General features: G+C 40.0%; 1 non-coding gene across 1 annotated transcript; it reads left to right on the plus strand.

Moving 5' to 3' along the window:
• The first annotated feature begins 8,544 nt into the window (after window positions 1–8,544).
• Window positions 8,545–8,651, plus strand: LOC141682022 (small nucleolar RNA R71). Its single transcript, XR_012559427.1, has one exon. It is a non-coding gene; the product is annotated as a small nucleolar RNA R71 (small nucleolar RNA).
• The last annotated feature ends 3,579 nt before the right edge of the window (window positions 8,652–12,230 follow it).

The following is a 12,230-nucleotide window of genomic DNA, read 5'->3' on the forward strand; positions in this document are numbered from 1 at the left end:
AATCACATAACTCATTCGAGTACCCTCGGCTCCACCATTTTTAATAAATTAACCATTAAGAATTTTAAGGCGATTCTTTCGCGAGTACCCTACCAACTGCCTAATCCACTTTACATAATTGTTCCATACTCCAATTAGTCATTTAAGGGCCTTAACCAAGGTTTTAAAGTAAGGCGAAGGGTAATGGTTCGTTCGCGAAATGCCGTTACTTAAAACGGTCGTTTCTCCTAAACTGTACATCGGATTCAAGTGTACCACATATCAAAATGAAGTTCGTAACATGAACTATCTAATCATGGCACTAACAGTGAGTTCACGGGTCTTGATGTTAAGAACAAAAGCATTCTAAGGTAAATCGGGCATTAAGATGGCTATGTTTACGCGATTACCAAATTTATACCACTCCAAACAATTCACAATTGAACCCACAATCACCACTACAACCAAACTCCATCCATACTCTACTACAACAGCCCCAACATCTCAAGATTTCCAATTTATACTACTCTCAATCATGAACTAAAAGCTTATACTTAAGTTCATTAACTAATAATCAAGATTTACAACTCCAAAAACATTACAAAACCAACCAATCTCTAAATATACAATAATCATGCCTCTCATGAACTATACTACTCATAACAATCTCTTAACATTCAATAATAAGGTTAGGTTAAGAGATTATACCTTCCTTGTGAGTAGGAGTAACTAATGAGCTTGAAATAACCTTGGAAAATCCTTACTAAAGCTTTATCTAAATAAAAACACAAGATCAAAATTTCAAGTTCTTGAAAAACACTATTCACTCTCTTCTTCCATGAATTATTGGAAGAGATTGTGAAGGAATTGGAAGCTTAGATTAATAGGATATCTATATCTATGTACAAGGAACCTTGGATAATTACCTCATGATTTAACAATGCATGGGACTTGGATTTTGATTTTTTTCTCCTTGAAAATGAAGGAAGGCCGAGAGCTTTCTTCTTAAAATGGGAAAGTCAACTTCTGATTTTGTGTTATGAATTGTTTTTCGCTTGGTTGCTTCCTTTTTTTGTTTAATTAAATTGTTACTATGGTAAAAATTGTGTGGCTTATAATCAACCAACAAATCTTTCCCATTTGGTCATGCTTATGTCATCCACTTATGTCATCTTCCCACACTTTTCTTCTTCTTATTGGTGTGATGACATCATCATCATTAACCTCTTTGATTAAATCCTAATTACTTGGCTAATGATCGCTGATCTGTTATACGGTTCGCTTTACTTTCGTTCTCGTTTATCGTTTGAGGGATCATACTCGGGATCTTATTACTTGGGTTCCCTTAACCTTTCTCAATACATTATATTCCTTTTATGATCCCCTCTTATAATCCTTGAATTTAAATCATTTTTATCCTGTTACCTTATACTCAATTCTTTCGGTATCTGGTGGATTTTCGGGAAAAATCAAAGTGTTCGAATTTGGATTCTGACGATCTTTACATACACTTATATACCATATAGAGTACTAATAAGATCTCAAAATAACAATAAAAGAACCTCTACAAAGTGAGGCATGAAAATTTTTCTTATTCGGCATAATCAGCAAAATCACTATTCATAAGGGTTACAAAAAGTTCAAAATTTTTGGGGTTATTACAACCGTGCAATGAGTGTGGTCCACAAAAGACTTATGCATAATACCCATGTAATGAGCGTTAAGTGAGTGGATCCCAGACTATAAAAGCCTCAGGTCACTAGGCACAAAGTCCTCTAAGAATTTAATAACTCGAGTATTAAAGAGCCCACTCGTGATCAATTATACATCAACACATATATTTTTCTTTTTTTCTCTTTTTTCCTTTTTTCTCTTTTTTTCTTTTTTTTTCAATTTCTGAACGAGTGTGTTTCACTCCATCTCGTTCAACCCTAGACTACTCATATAAATATGAGCCGGCTACTAGCCATTTGACACCTAGCCACAACAACTAGCAATGAAATCCAATGTTTTTCTCCAATTTTTAAATATCCATGTTATTTCATCATTAAGAGAATATCATACGTTCTAAATATAAACAAGTGATTTAACCTTGACAGACAAATAAACCATGACCATGATCTAGCACTCAAGCAACCTATAAGACTTAGTGAATTTTTATTGCTTCTAGCATGCAAATCAACTCGATAGGACTTAACATCACTATATACAACATCACTACACTAGCATCAATATCAAAAATCAACCGGTAAAGTAAACTTAAGGGATCATGTTATAATGCACATAAAATCGATATGCAACATACTAACATGCAAAATAAATTAAAAAACTACTACATGGCAAATATGCACCTATATGAACTAACTATTATGAATATACAAACTATATGAGACTCACACATAACATATATTCCTTAACTACCACCCCCGAACTTAAAATATTCAATGTCCTCAGTGAAGGTAATAGTAAGGAATCAGGCATACCTACTCGGAATTAGGGTCATCACCCATAACGGGTGGTGTGTCAGGAGTGTCAGAAGGTGGGTACACAGAATCTTCACCGAATACTGGCCACTGAATATCAACTTTTGTGGCTCTGAATGCAGTCCCCAACGCCTGGGTAAGGTCCTGTACAAACCGACTATGGATGTCATGCATCACATACATCCTTCTAATCAAGCACCTATACTGCGTTGAACTCAAACCAGCACTACCCTCAACATCCTGATGCTGCTGCTGTGAAGAACTAGGCGTGCCCTCTACGCTCTCCAAGCTGCTCTACTAGCCTGGGCTGAACCACCAGCATATGTCTGATCAGCTGGCCATCGACCCAGCAAGTGATCAAAAGAATAACCGAGCCCCTTGTCATCCGGATTTCCACTGTACCACTCCTGCATCACTGTTATAGTTGAACTATCAGTCGGTATACTGGGCATGTACAGCTGCTCGTGTGTTGGCCAATGAACTCCAACCGACACACACAGCTTCGTCATAATGGACACATAGGAAATAGAGCCCGTAGTGCTGCCTCGTAGAAACCTCAACATACCCTGATAAATCACAGACACCAAGTCCACATAATGACCCTGCAAAATACCCATAACAGCTTTTCCCGATCCACCGTAATATCATACACATGTGATGAAGGCATAATGTTAGCACAAATAAAGGAGTTTCATGCACAGGCATACATGTTCAAGCACAAGGCAGGGAAAGTAGCATACTCGTTCGACCCCTTCTTAAACTTCCAGTGACTGTCAGGAATGCAGAGAGTAGCAACAATCATGTCCAAGTCAAAATATTCCCCTGTCTTCATCACCCAATCGTCCTGACCCTCCTGCCTCTCGGGCTGGTTAATCACCCTCCGAATTGCATCTACGGTATAATCCACCGTCAATCCCCTAACCACATAATACCCGTTCTTCTCCGCCTTCGCGTTCACGTAAAACTCGCGACCCACACTCATGGGCACATCAGCTGGTGCCTCGTAAAAAGCAATCCAACCCATCTCCACAATAATCTGAAGCAACTTACCATCCCTCCCTGATGGCAGAAAACCTCGCTCCTTGGCTATGGGCTTCGAAAGCAGCCTCGTATACTCCGCCTCAGTCTCCGGAGTAGAAAACCTGGGTCTCACACCGCCAACACTTGAAGAATCGGTGGTGCTGCTGCTAACTTGAGTTCTTTGTCTCTTGGGTGCCATTGAAATCGAATAAATTTGAGAGTAAGGATGTAAGTAAGAGAGATTTAGAGTTTTGAGAATTGAAAAAATGATGGAGAAGATTGTGTATAAGTGTGTGTGTATATATAGGGTTAGGGATTAGAATTAGTTTTAGAAAAGAAGTGGGATTTGATTAAGGGAATAATGGGAGTAATGGGGTAATTGAAAATGATTTGGAGAGGGAAATATGGAAGGTGTGGGAGGGAAATTTGGGTATAGACTGATTTTGTTTTTGATTTTTCGATTTTCTATTTTTTTCAGCTTCAGGAGACCAGCGCGGTCGCGCGCTATCCTAGCGTGGGAGCGCCGTGTTTCTGGAAAACCAGCACGGCCGCCCCGCCAAGCAGCACGGGCACGCACAGTCTCTGTACTTTAAGCGCGGCCGCCCCGCTCTTCAGCGCAGGCGCACCATGCTTTTGTAGTTGACACTGAAATTTTTCTCTTTTATGATTTTTTTTGAAGTTTTCTTCTTCTTTTCTTCTTCATCTATCTAATATTGTACAACAAGCTTGGTTGCCTTCCAAGAAGCGCTTGGTTTACATCGCTAGCTTGATGTAGAATCCCGAGATCAAGTTGACAATAAAACGGCACTAACCAGCTCACGGTTTGCCGTATCCCCATAGTAATGCTTCAACCTTTGTCCATTTACCTTGAACACTTGGCCTAGATCATTCTCAAAAATCTCCACCGCTCCATGTAGAAACACAGTTTTGATAACAAACAACCCTGACCATCTGAACTTCAATTTTCCAGGAAAAAGACGGAGACGAGAGTTGAAAAAAAGAACTTGTTGCCCCAACACAAATAATTTGAACACCAGACCCCTATTATGCCACCTCTTGACTTTCTCCTTATACATTTTGTTGTTCTCATATGCTTGAAGTCGAAACTCATCGAGTTTATTCAATTGAAGCATCCTCTTCTTACCAGCTGCATTCAAATCAAGGTTCAATTTCTTGAAAGCCCTATACGCTTTGTGCTTTATCTCCACAGGAAAATGACATCCCTTACCATAAACCAACTGAAACGGTGACATGCCTAGCGGAGTCTTGTATGATGTTCGATACGCCCAGACAACTTCATCCAGCTTCAAAGACCAATCCTTTCTTGATGAACATATAACTTTCTCTAGTATACGCTTGATCTCTCTGTTAGATACCTCAGCTTGACCATTTGTCTGAGAATGGTAGGTTGTAGCAATGCGACGATTCACATTAGATCGCTGCATCATAGCAGTGAACTTGCGATTGCAGAAATGCGATCCCTCGTCACTGATTATGACTCTTGGAGTCCCAAATCTTGTGAATATCTGCTTATGAAGAAAATTAAGCACTACCTTAGCATCATTCGTCGGCAAAGCCTTGACTTCAACCTATTTCGAGACATAACCAACCTCCAACAAGATATACTGATTATTATAAGATGAGACAAATGGCCCCATGAAGTCAATTCCCCAAACATCGAAGTCCTCAACCTCGAGAAGCGCATTAAGAGGCATCCCATCCCTCTTAGACATATTACCCACATGCTGGCAACGATCACACTTCAAAATGAATTGATGTGCATCGTTAAACAATATAGGCCAGAAGAATCCCGCTTGAAGGATACGAGTTGTTGTCTTCTCTCCACCATAGTGGCCTCCATAAATAGTCCAATGACAGTCTCACAAGATACCCTCCGTCTCGCTGTACGGAATACATCTTCCGATGATTTGGTCAGCTCCTTGCCTAAACAGAAATGAATCATCCCACATGTACCCTTTCACCTCATGAAGAAACTTCTTCCTTTGAGCAGAAGACAAGTCTGGAGGCATAATGTTGCTCACAAGGTAGTTCACAATGTCTGTGAACCACGGTTCTTCCTCTTGCACCCCAAACAATTGCTCATCGGGAAAAGACTCATTAATCAATGTCTTATCTTGTGAAGTCATACTTGGATCTTCTAAACGAGAGAGATGATCAGCAACTTGATTCTCAGTACCTTTCTTGTCCTTGATCTCCAACTCAAACTCTTGAAGTAAAAGAACCCATCAAATCAATCTAGGCTTCGAGTCCTTCTTCGAGACGAGATAGCCAATTGCAGCATGATCAGTGAAAACTGTCACCTTCGTCCCAAGCAAATAAGATCGAAACTTCTCAAAACCGTAGAAAATGGCTAAAAGTTCTTTTTCAGTAGTAGTATAGTTCAGTTGAGCACCATTGAGGGTCTTACTGGCATAGCAGACCACATGAAATAAATTGATCTTCCTCTTCCCAAGAACTACTCTAACTGCATAGTCGGTTGCATCGTACATCATTTCAAAAGGTTCATTCCAATCAGGTACAGTTATGACAGGTGCCGTGATTAAACTCTTCTTTAAGATCTCAAAAGCAGCTAGGCACTCGTCATCAAACTTAAAAGGAACATCTTTCTCTAGAAGATTGCACAAGGGTTTAGATATTCTAGAGAAGTCCTTGATGAAATACCGATAGAAACCCCCATGACCAACAAAGCTGCGGACTCCCTTAACAGAAATTGGTGGAGGAAAGGTTCTCAATTACTCCCACCTTGTCTTTGTCCACCTCAAGACCTTTACTAGAGACCTTGTGCCCAAGAATAATGCCATGTTGCACCATAAAATGACATTTCTCCCAGTTGAGAACCAGATTGGTCTCAACACACCTTTTAAGAACGACACCAAGACTTTGCAAGCACTCGTCAAAAGAATCAGCGAACACAGAGAAATCGTCCATAAACACCTCCACATTCTGACCAATCATGTCAGAGAAAATGGCCATCATACATCTTTGAAATGTGGCAGGTGCACCACACAAACCAAAAGAAACTCTTCTGAAGGCAAAAGTACCAAACAGACAAGTGAAGGTAGTATTTTCCTGATCCTATGAAGCGATAAAAATCTGATTATAACCCGAATAGTACTCATGCCCAGCCAACCTGTCAAGCATATGATCCATAAAAGGAAGAGGGAAGTGAACCTTCCTTGTGGCTTTGTTCAGCTTCCTGTAATCCATGTAAACTCTCCACCCCGTGACTGTTCGAGTAGGAATGAGCTCATTCTTCTCATTAGCAACAATTATGATACCTCCTTTCTTTGACACACACTGAACTGGACTCACCCAAGAACTGTCAAAAATAGGATAGATGATCCCTACATCTAGCCACTTGAAAATTTCCTTCTTCACAGCCTCTTTTATTATCGGATTTAGCCTTCTCTGTTGCTCAACAGTTGGCTTGCTACCTTCCTCTAGCAGAATTTTATGCATGGAATAAGAAGGGCTGATTCCCTTGATATCTGCTATAGTCCATCCAATTGCCGATTTGAATTCCCTGAGAATTCTCAAGAGTTTTTCCTCGGTCAGATGCATTAATAACAGGCAAAGTAGATGCATCACCTAAGAACGCATACCTCAAGTGTTCAGGCAAAGGTTTAAGCTCGAGTGTGGGAGCTTCCTCATTACATGGCTTGAGGCACTTTGGAGAATTTTTCAGCTCTTCCAATCTAAGAGATTCAAACAGCATATCCAGCCTTCGCTTCCAAGGAAAAGCATTCAAATACTGCAACTGCTTATCACCTTCGTCATCTTCACTATCTGAGTTCCCCAACAAGGCCTTCTCTAAGGCATCAGACCTTATCAGTTGATCAAGTTCTGAAGTACAGAAACGACCAATTCCATTTTTAAGCACTCCTCATTATCAGTAGGGAATTTCATGGCATTGAACACATTAAAAGTCACATCCTGATCTAGTACTCGCATAGTGAGCTCACCCTTCTACACATCAATCAAGGTTTGGCCCATAGCCAAGAATGATCTTCCCAAGATTATGGGAATCTTTTTATCCTCCTCAAAATCAAGAATTACAAAATCAGCAGGCTAGATGAGTTTATCCACCTTGACCAAGACATCATCCATAGTGCCTCGTGGATATGTAATAGAGCGATCGGCCAACTGTAAGGACATATAAGTAGGCTTTGAATCAGGTAAATCCAACTTTTTGAAGACAGACAAAGGCATCAAATTGATGTTAGCTCCCAAACCACATGAACACTTATCGAATGACAAGTTTCCAATGGTGCAAGGAATAGTGAAGCTTCCAGGATCTTTATGCTTCGGAGGCAACTTCTGTGTCACTAGGAAGTGTACCAGGTTATCGATTCAGCAAGGCATTGGCAATTTGCCCAATTTGATTTTCCAAGGTCTTAATAGAAACCGCTTGGCTCTTGTACATGAGCCTCAACTCCTCCAATTCAGATTTTTCATTAGGTTGACTTGTACCTCCATGTGGTAACTGCTGAAGTTGGAGTTGTTGTCTTGGAGCATATTGAGGTTGTTGAAAACCAGGGGGTTGTACTACTTTGCTGCATACTGCTGATAAGGCTGTTGAACTGCATTCTGAATGTTGCTCCAGCTAAAGTTAGGATGATTGCAGTTGTTGGGATGATATATGGTTGGAACTGGGTGCTGCGATCTCTAAAAGTTGCTCACGAACTGAGCTGATTCACTAGAAATAGCACACTGCTCTGTCTCATGGGCACCAGCACAAAGCTCACAAACACTTATGATCTGATTAACTCCATAATTAGCCAAAGAATCCACTTTCATCGTCAAAGCCTTAAGCTGAGCAGCTATAGCAGTAGCTGCATCTACCTCCAGAATTCCTGCTACCTTGACTTGATTTAGTCTCTGAGAAGGGTTCTGATATTCATTAGCAGCCATCAGTTCAATCAGCTCATAAGCTTCATCATAGCTCTTAGCCCATAAAGCTCCACCTGATGCTGCATCGAGCATGGGTCTAGACTGTGCTCCCAAGCCATTATAAAAGCAGTTAATGATCATCCAGTCATGCATCCCATGATGAGGACACTTCCTAAGCATCTCCTTATAACGATCCCAAGCTTCACACAAAGATTCTCCCGATTGCTGCGTAAATTGAGTAAGAACATTCCTGAGTGCAGCAGTCTTTGCCATAGGAAAGAACTTAGTAAGAAATTTTTGAGCAAGATTTTCCCATTTGGTGATAGAGTCTGGTGGTATAGAATGCAACCAACACTTAGCTTTATCCCTCAGAGAGAATGGGAAAAGTCTTAGCTTTATAGCATCTTCAGACACATTGTTGAATTTGAAGGTTTCGCAGATCTCGATGAAATCTCTAATATGCATGTTGGGATCTTCAGTCAGAGAACCCACAAACTGAACCGAGTTCTACACCATCTAAATTATACTAGCCTTGATTTCGAAAGTGTTAGCCACGATGGCTGGTCTTACAATGCTAGACTGAATATCATTCATCTTTGGCTGAGAATAGTCCATCAAAGCCTTTGTATTTACTTCTGATTCACCCATTACAACAAGAGCTTCTTTTGCAACTTTCTCCTCCTCAACAAGAACTTCTTCTTCTACTAAAACCTATTCCTCTGCTTTATCCAGTGTTCTCTTTCGAGATCGAGAACGCGTTAGCATAAACGCTCTCTAGAGTACCTGAAAAAGCAACAAGTAAACAAGAAAAATATCTGAGTCAGTGAACTTTAACGACCACTGATGTCAAGCACATAAACGAAAAATTAACACCGAGTCCCCGGCAGCAGCGCCAAAAACTTGTTATGACGAAAACACGCGCTAATATTCACACAAGTATACACGATCGCAAGTAATATAGAATTAATTCTAGTTCGTTCCCACAAAGACTAGTTTAGGTTAATTTCAATCAATGTACTTATGCAACAATGGTATGGTTATTATTCAATGCTAAGATAATAACAAATTGAGATTGTTTATAACTACGATTAACTAAGAGATTATACTAATGAACATTAACTAAGAGTATTAAGGTTGATTTACTTATGTAACACAAACATGGGATTCTAACCTCATTAAATACTTCATTCAATAGCCTTTTTGATCTTAACCTTAGCATGCAATGGTGATGACACTAATCAGATAACACGAAACTAGTAAATGCCAACTTTCGTTGTACAAATACCCTACTACCAGACATCCACAAAAGAGATAGAAGCTGAATAGACACCAATTATATTGAGACCCTATATGTCCATAGAATATGACAACATAAGGGTTTAATGCACAAGTTATCTATCATGATTATATAGGGAAAGTAAGATGGTTAAAATTACCTACGAATCACGCATATCAAATACATGAACCTATGCTAGCATGGCAAGTTCTAAACCCCTATATTCACTTTCGCTTCAATAGAGATTAACACACTATCTTACAAGTTCGCGACGCTCATAAGACAAATAAGCACAACCAATACTAGGATATCATACAATCACCACATACTAAGGCATCGAAATAATTTAACTATTGAAATCTATAAGTGAATCCGTTAGAACCCCACGATAACGATTAGCCCATAACCGAACTCATCATCACCGTGGGTTCCGATGAAAGGATGGTATTATAAACTAAGTCTTTATAAACTGAATAATAATCAAAGTACGCTAAACAAGAGTAATAAGTTCAACAAACAAGAAAACTAGCATCCAAGATTACAAGTTAAAATAAAGAATCACAAGAATAAACTAGATCATCTTTGCCTTGGTTGTATTTGTGCTCCTAGGTCTTCTCGTGGTCTTCTCCTTAAGCTCTGTTACGTGCTTCTTATTAAAAAAGACCTTAAGTTGTCATTATATAGCAGCCCAATATATCCAGAAGCCCAGAAAATCCATCTTCCACTTGCAACAGGATTCTGAAATCCCGACCTGGCGCGACCGCGCGCTTCACCAGTACGGGCGCGCTGCAACTCTTACAACCCGGCGCGGGCACGCGCTTCTCAGCGCGGGCGCGCTGACATTCTGGAAAAACTTCTGATTTTTATTTTCTTTGTTGGTTCTTGATGGAAATCCACGAGAAAACTCCTAGGACACCTTCCTAACACAAATTTAGCACTAAAGCAATGCTAAATCTCCTTGATCCCTTATTTATGCCTGAAATGCAAAACACTACAAAAATGAATCAAATACACAAACAACTTGAGTACAAAACACCAATTCAAGCCTTTATAGGACGTTCTAAGTGGACATAAATGCCACTTAACAACAATTATACATGAACCTATGCTAGCATGGCAAGTTTTAAACATTTATATTCACTGTCACTTCAATAGAGATTAACACGCTATCTTATATGTTAGTTACGCATATAAGACGAATAAGCACAATCAATACTAGGATATCATACAATCGCTACACACCAAGATATCAGAAAAATTAACGATTAGCTCATAACCGAACTCATCATCACCATGGGTTCCAATGAAAACATGATAATAAACAATATAAAAGTACTAGGGTTCAAAGACAAATCGAAAACAAGCATCCAAGTATCAACTATACTAAAGAAATAAAAGTCTTCTTCTCCTTAGCCGTCTTGTGCTCTCTAGGTCTTCTTATTTCTCTCTCTGGTCTCCTTGTTGTTAAAAACGTCTTTTTATTGGTATATATAAGCTTCGGGATCGAAATGGGCTTCAAAATCTCCAAAATGAACTCGAATCAGGATTCTGGCTAAACGGACCAGCACGGCCGCCCCGCATACTAGTGCGGGCGCGCGCTGTTTCTGGAAGTCTGGCGCGGCCGCCCTGTATACCAGCGCGGGCGCGCCGTGCTACTGTAGTTGGAATTCTGAATTTTCTTCTTTTTGCTATAAATTTTGCTCCACTCGTCAAAATTTGATGAATAAGCAGTCCACGCGAAGCTCTCGAACTCCTCTACAATTTGGGGATGGCCTTGACTTCAGATTCTTAACTCTTTTCAGTATATATTCAATAAAAGCTCCATTCTTCCTCCAACTAGTGCCTGAGATGCAAAAACACAAAAACACATCAAAATACCAACAACTTGAGTCCAAAACATCAACTTAAGCTTGTAATGGAAAGTTCCAAGTAGATTTAAAATCCACTCATCATGGGGTGCTTCCCTCCAACAGGATTTTCGTCCCTACGCCTCCTCTTATGATGAGCATCCTCGTTAGTTGACTGATCGCTCTTATCAATGGTATAAGGTCAGAGAAATCTCGTGAATCATTGTGTAAAGTTAAACCTCTAATGTAATTAGGGTGCTGTGGTTGAGGTGGGGGGGGGGCAGCCTACTTCCTCCAACCTCGGAGTATAATGGCATCCCATTAGAGCGGTTCACTGGTCTATGGTGCACCATAGTTGACATCCCAAAATTTACAGTTGTGTTTCCAAAGAAATGTTCATAGTTAATCTTTGAGGATTCGTCCCTGGATTCAGGATTGGCAGAGATCCAGGTGAGATGACGGGATTATTCGTCCCTTGAGTATTGTAAGTCGAATGAGGTGTAATCTCAATGATAGATGAGATCGTTTAAGTAGCTCCAACCGATGTTCCGTATGGATTGTTGTTTTTGCTTCGTGTGCTTACCATGGTTGATGTCTTCTGCCCACAGACGGTGCGAAATGTTAAGGGTGGAAAACTATATTGTAATTAATGATAGGGTTCGTGAGCTCAAGTCCCTCGTTTGATTGCTCTCATATTTCGGCACTCGATTATGC

Source organism: Apium graveolens, chromosome 8 (genome assembly GCF_009905375.1).
Source record: "Apium graveolens cultivar Ventura chromosome 8, ASM990537v1, whole genome shotgun sequence".
NCBI classification, from domain to species: domain Eukaryota; kingdom Viridiplantae; phylum Streptophyta; class Magnoliopsida; order Apiales; family Apiaceae; genus Apium; species Apium graveolens.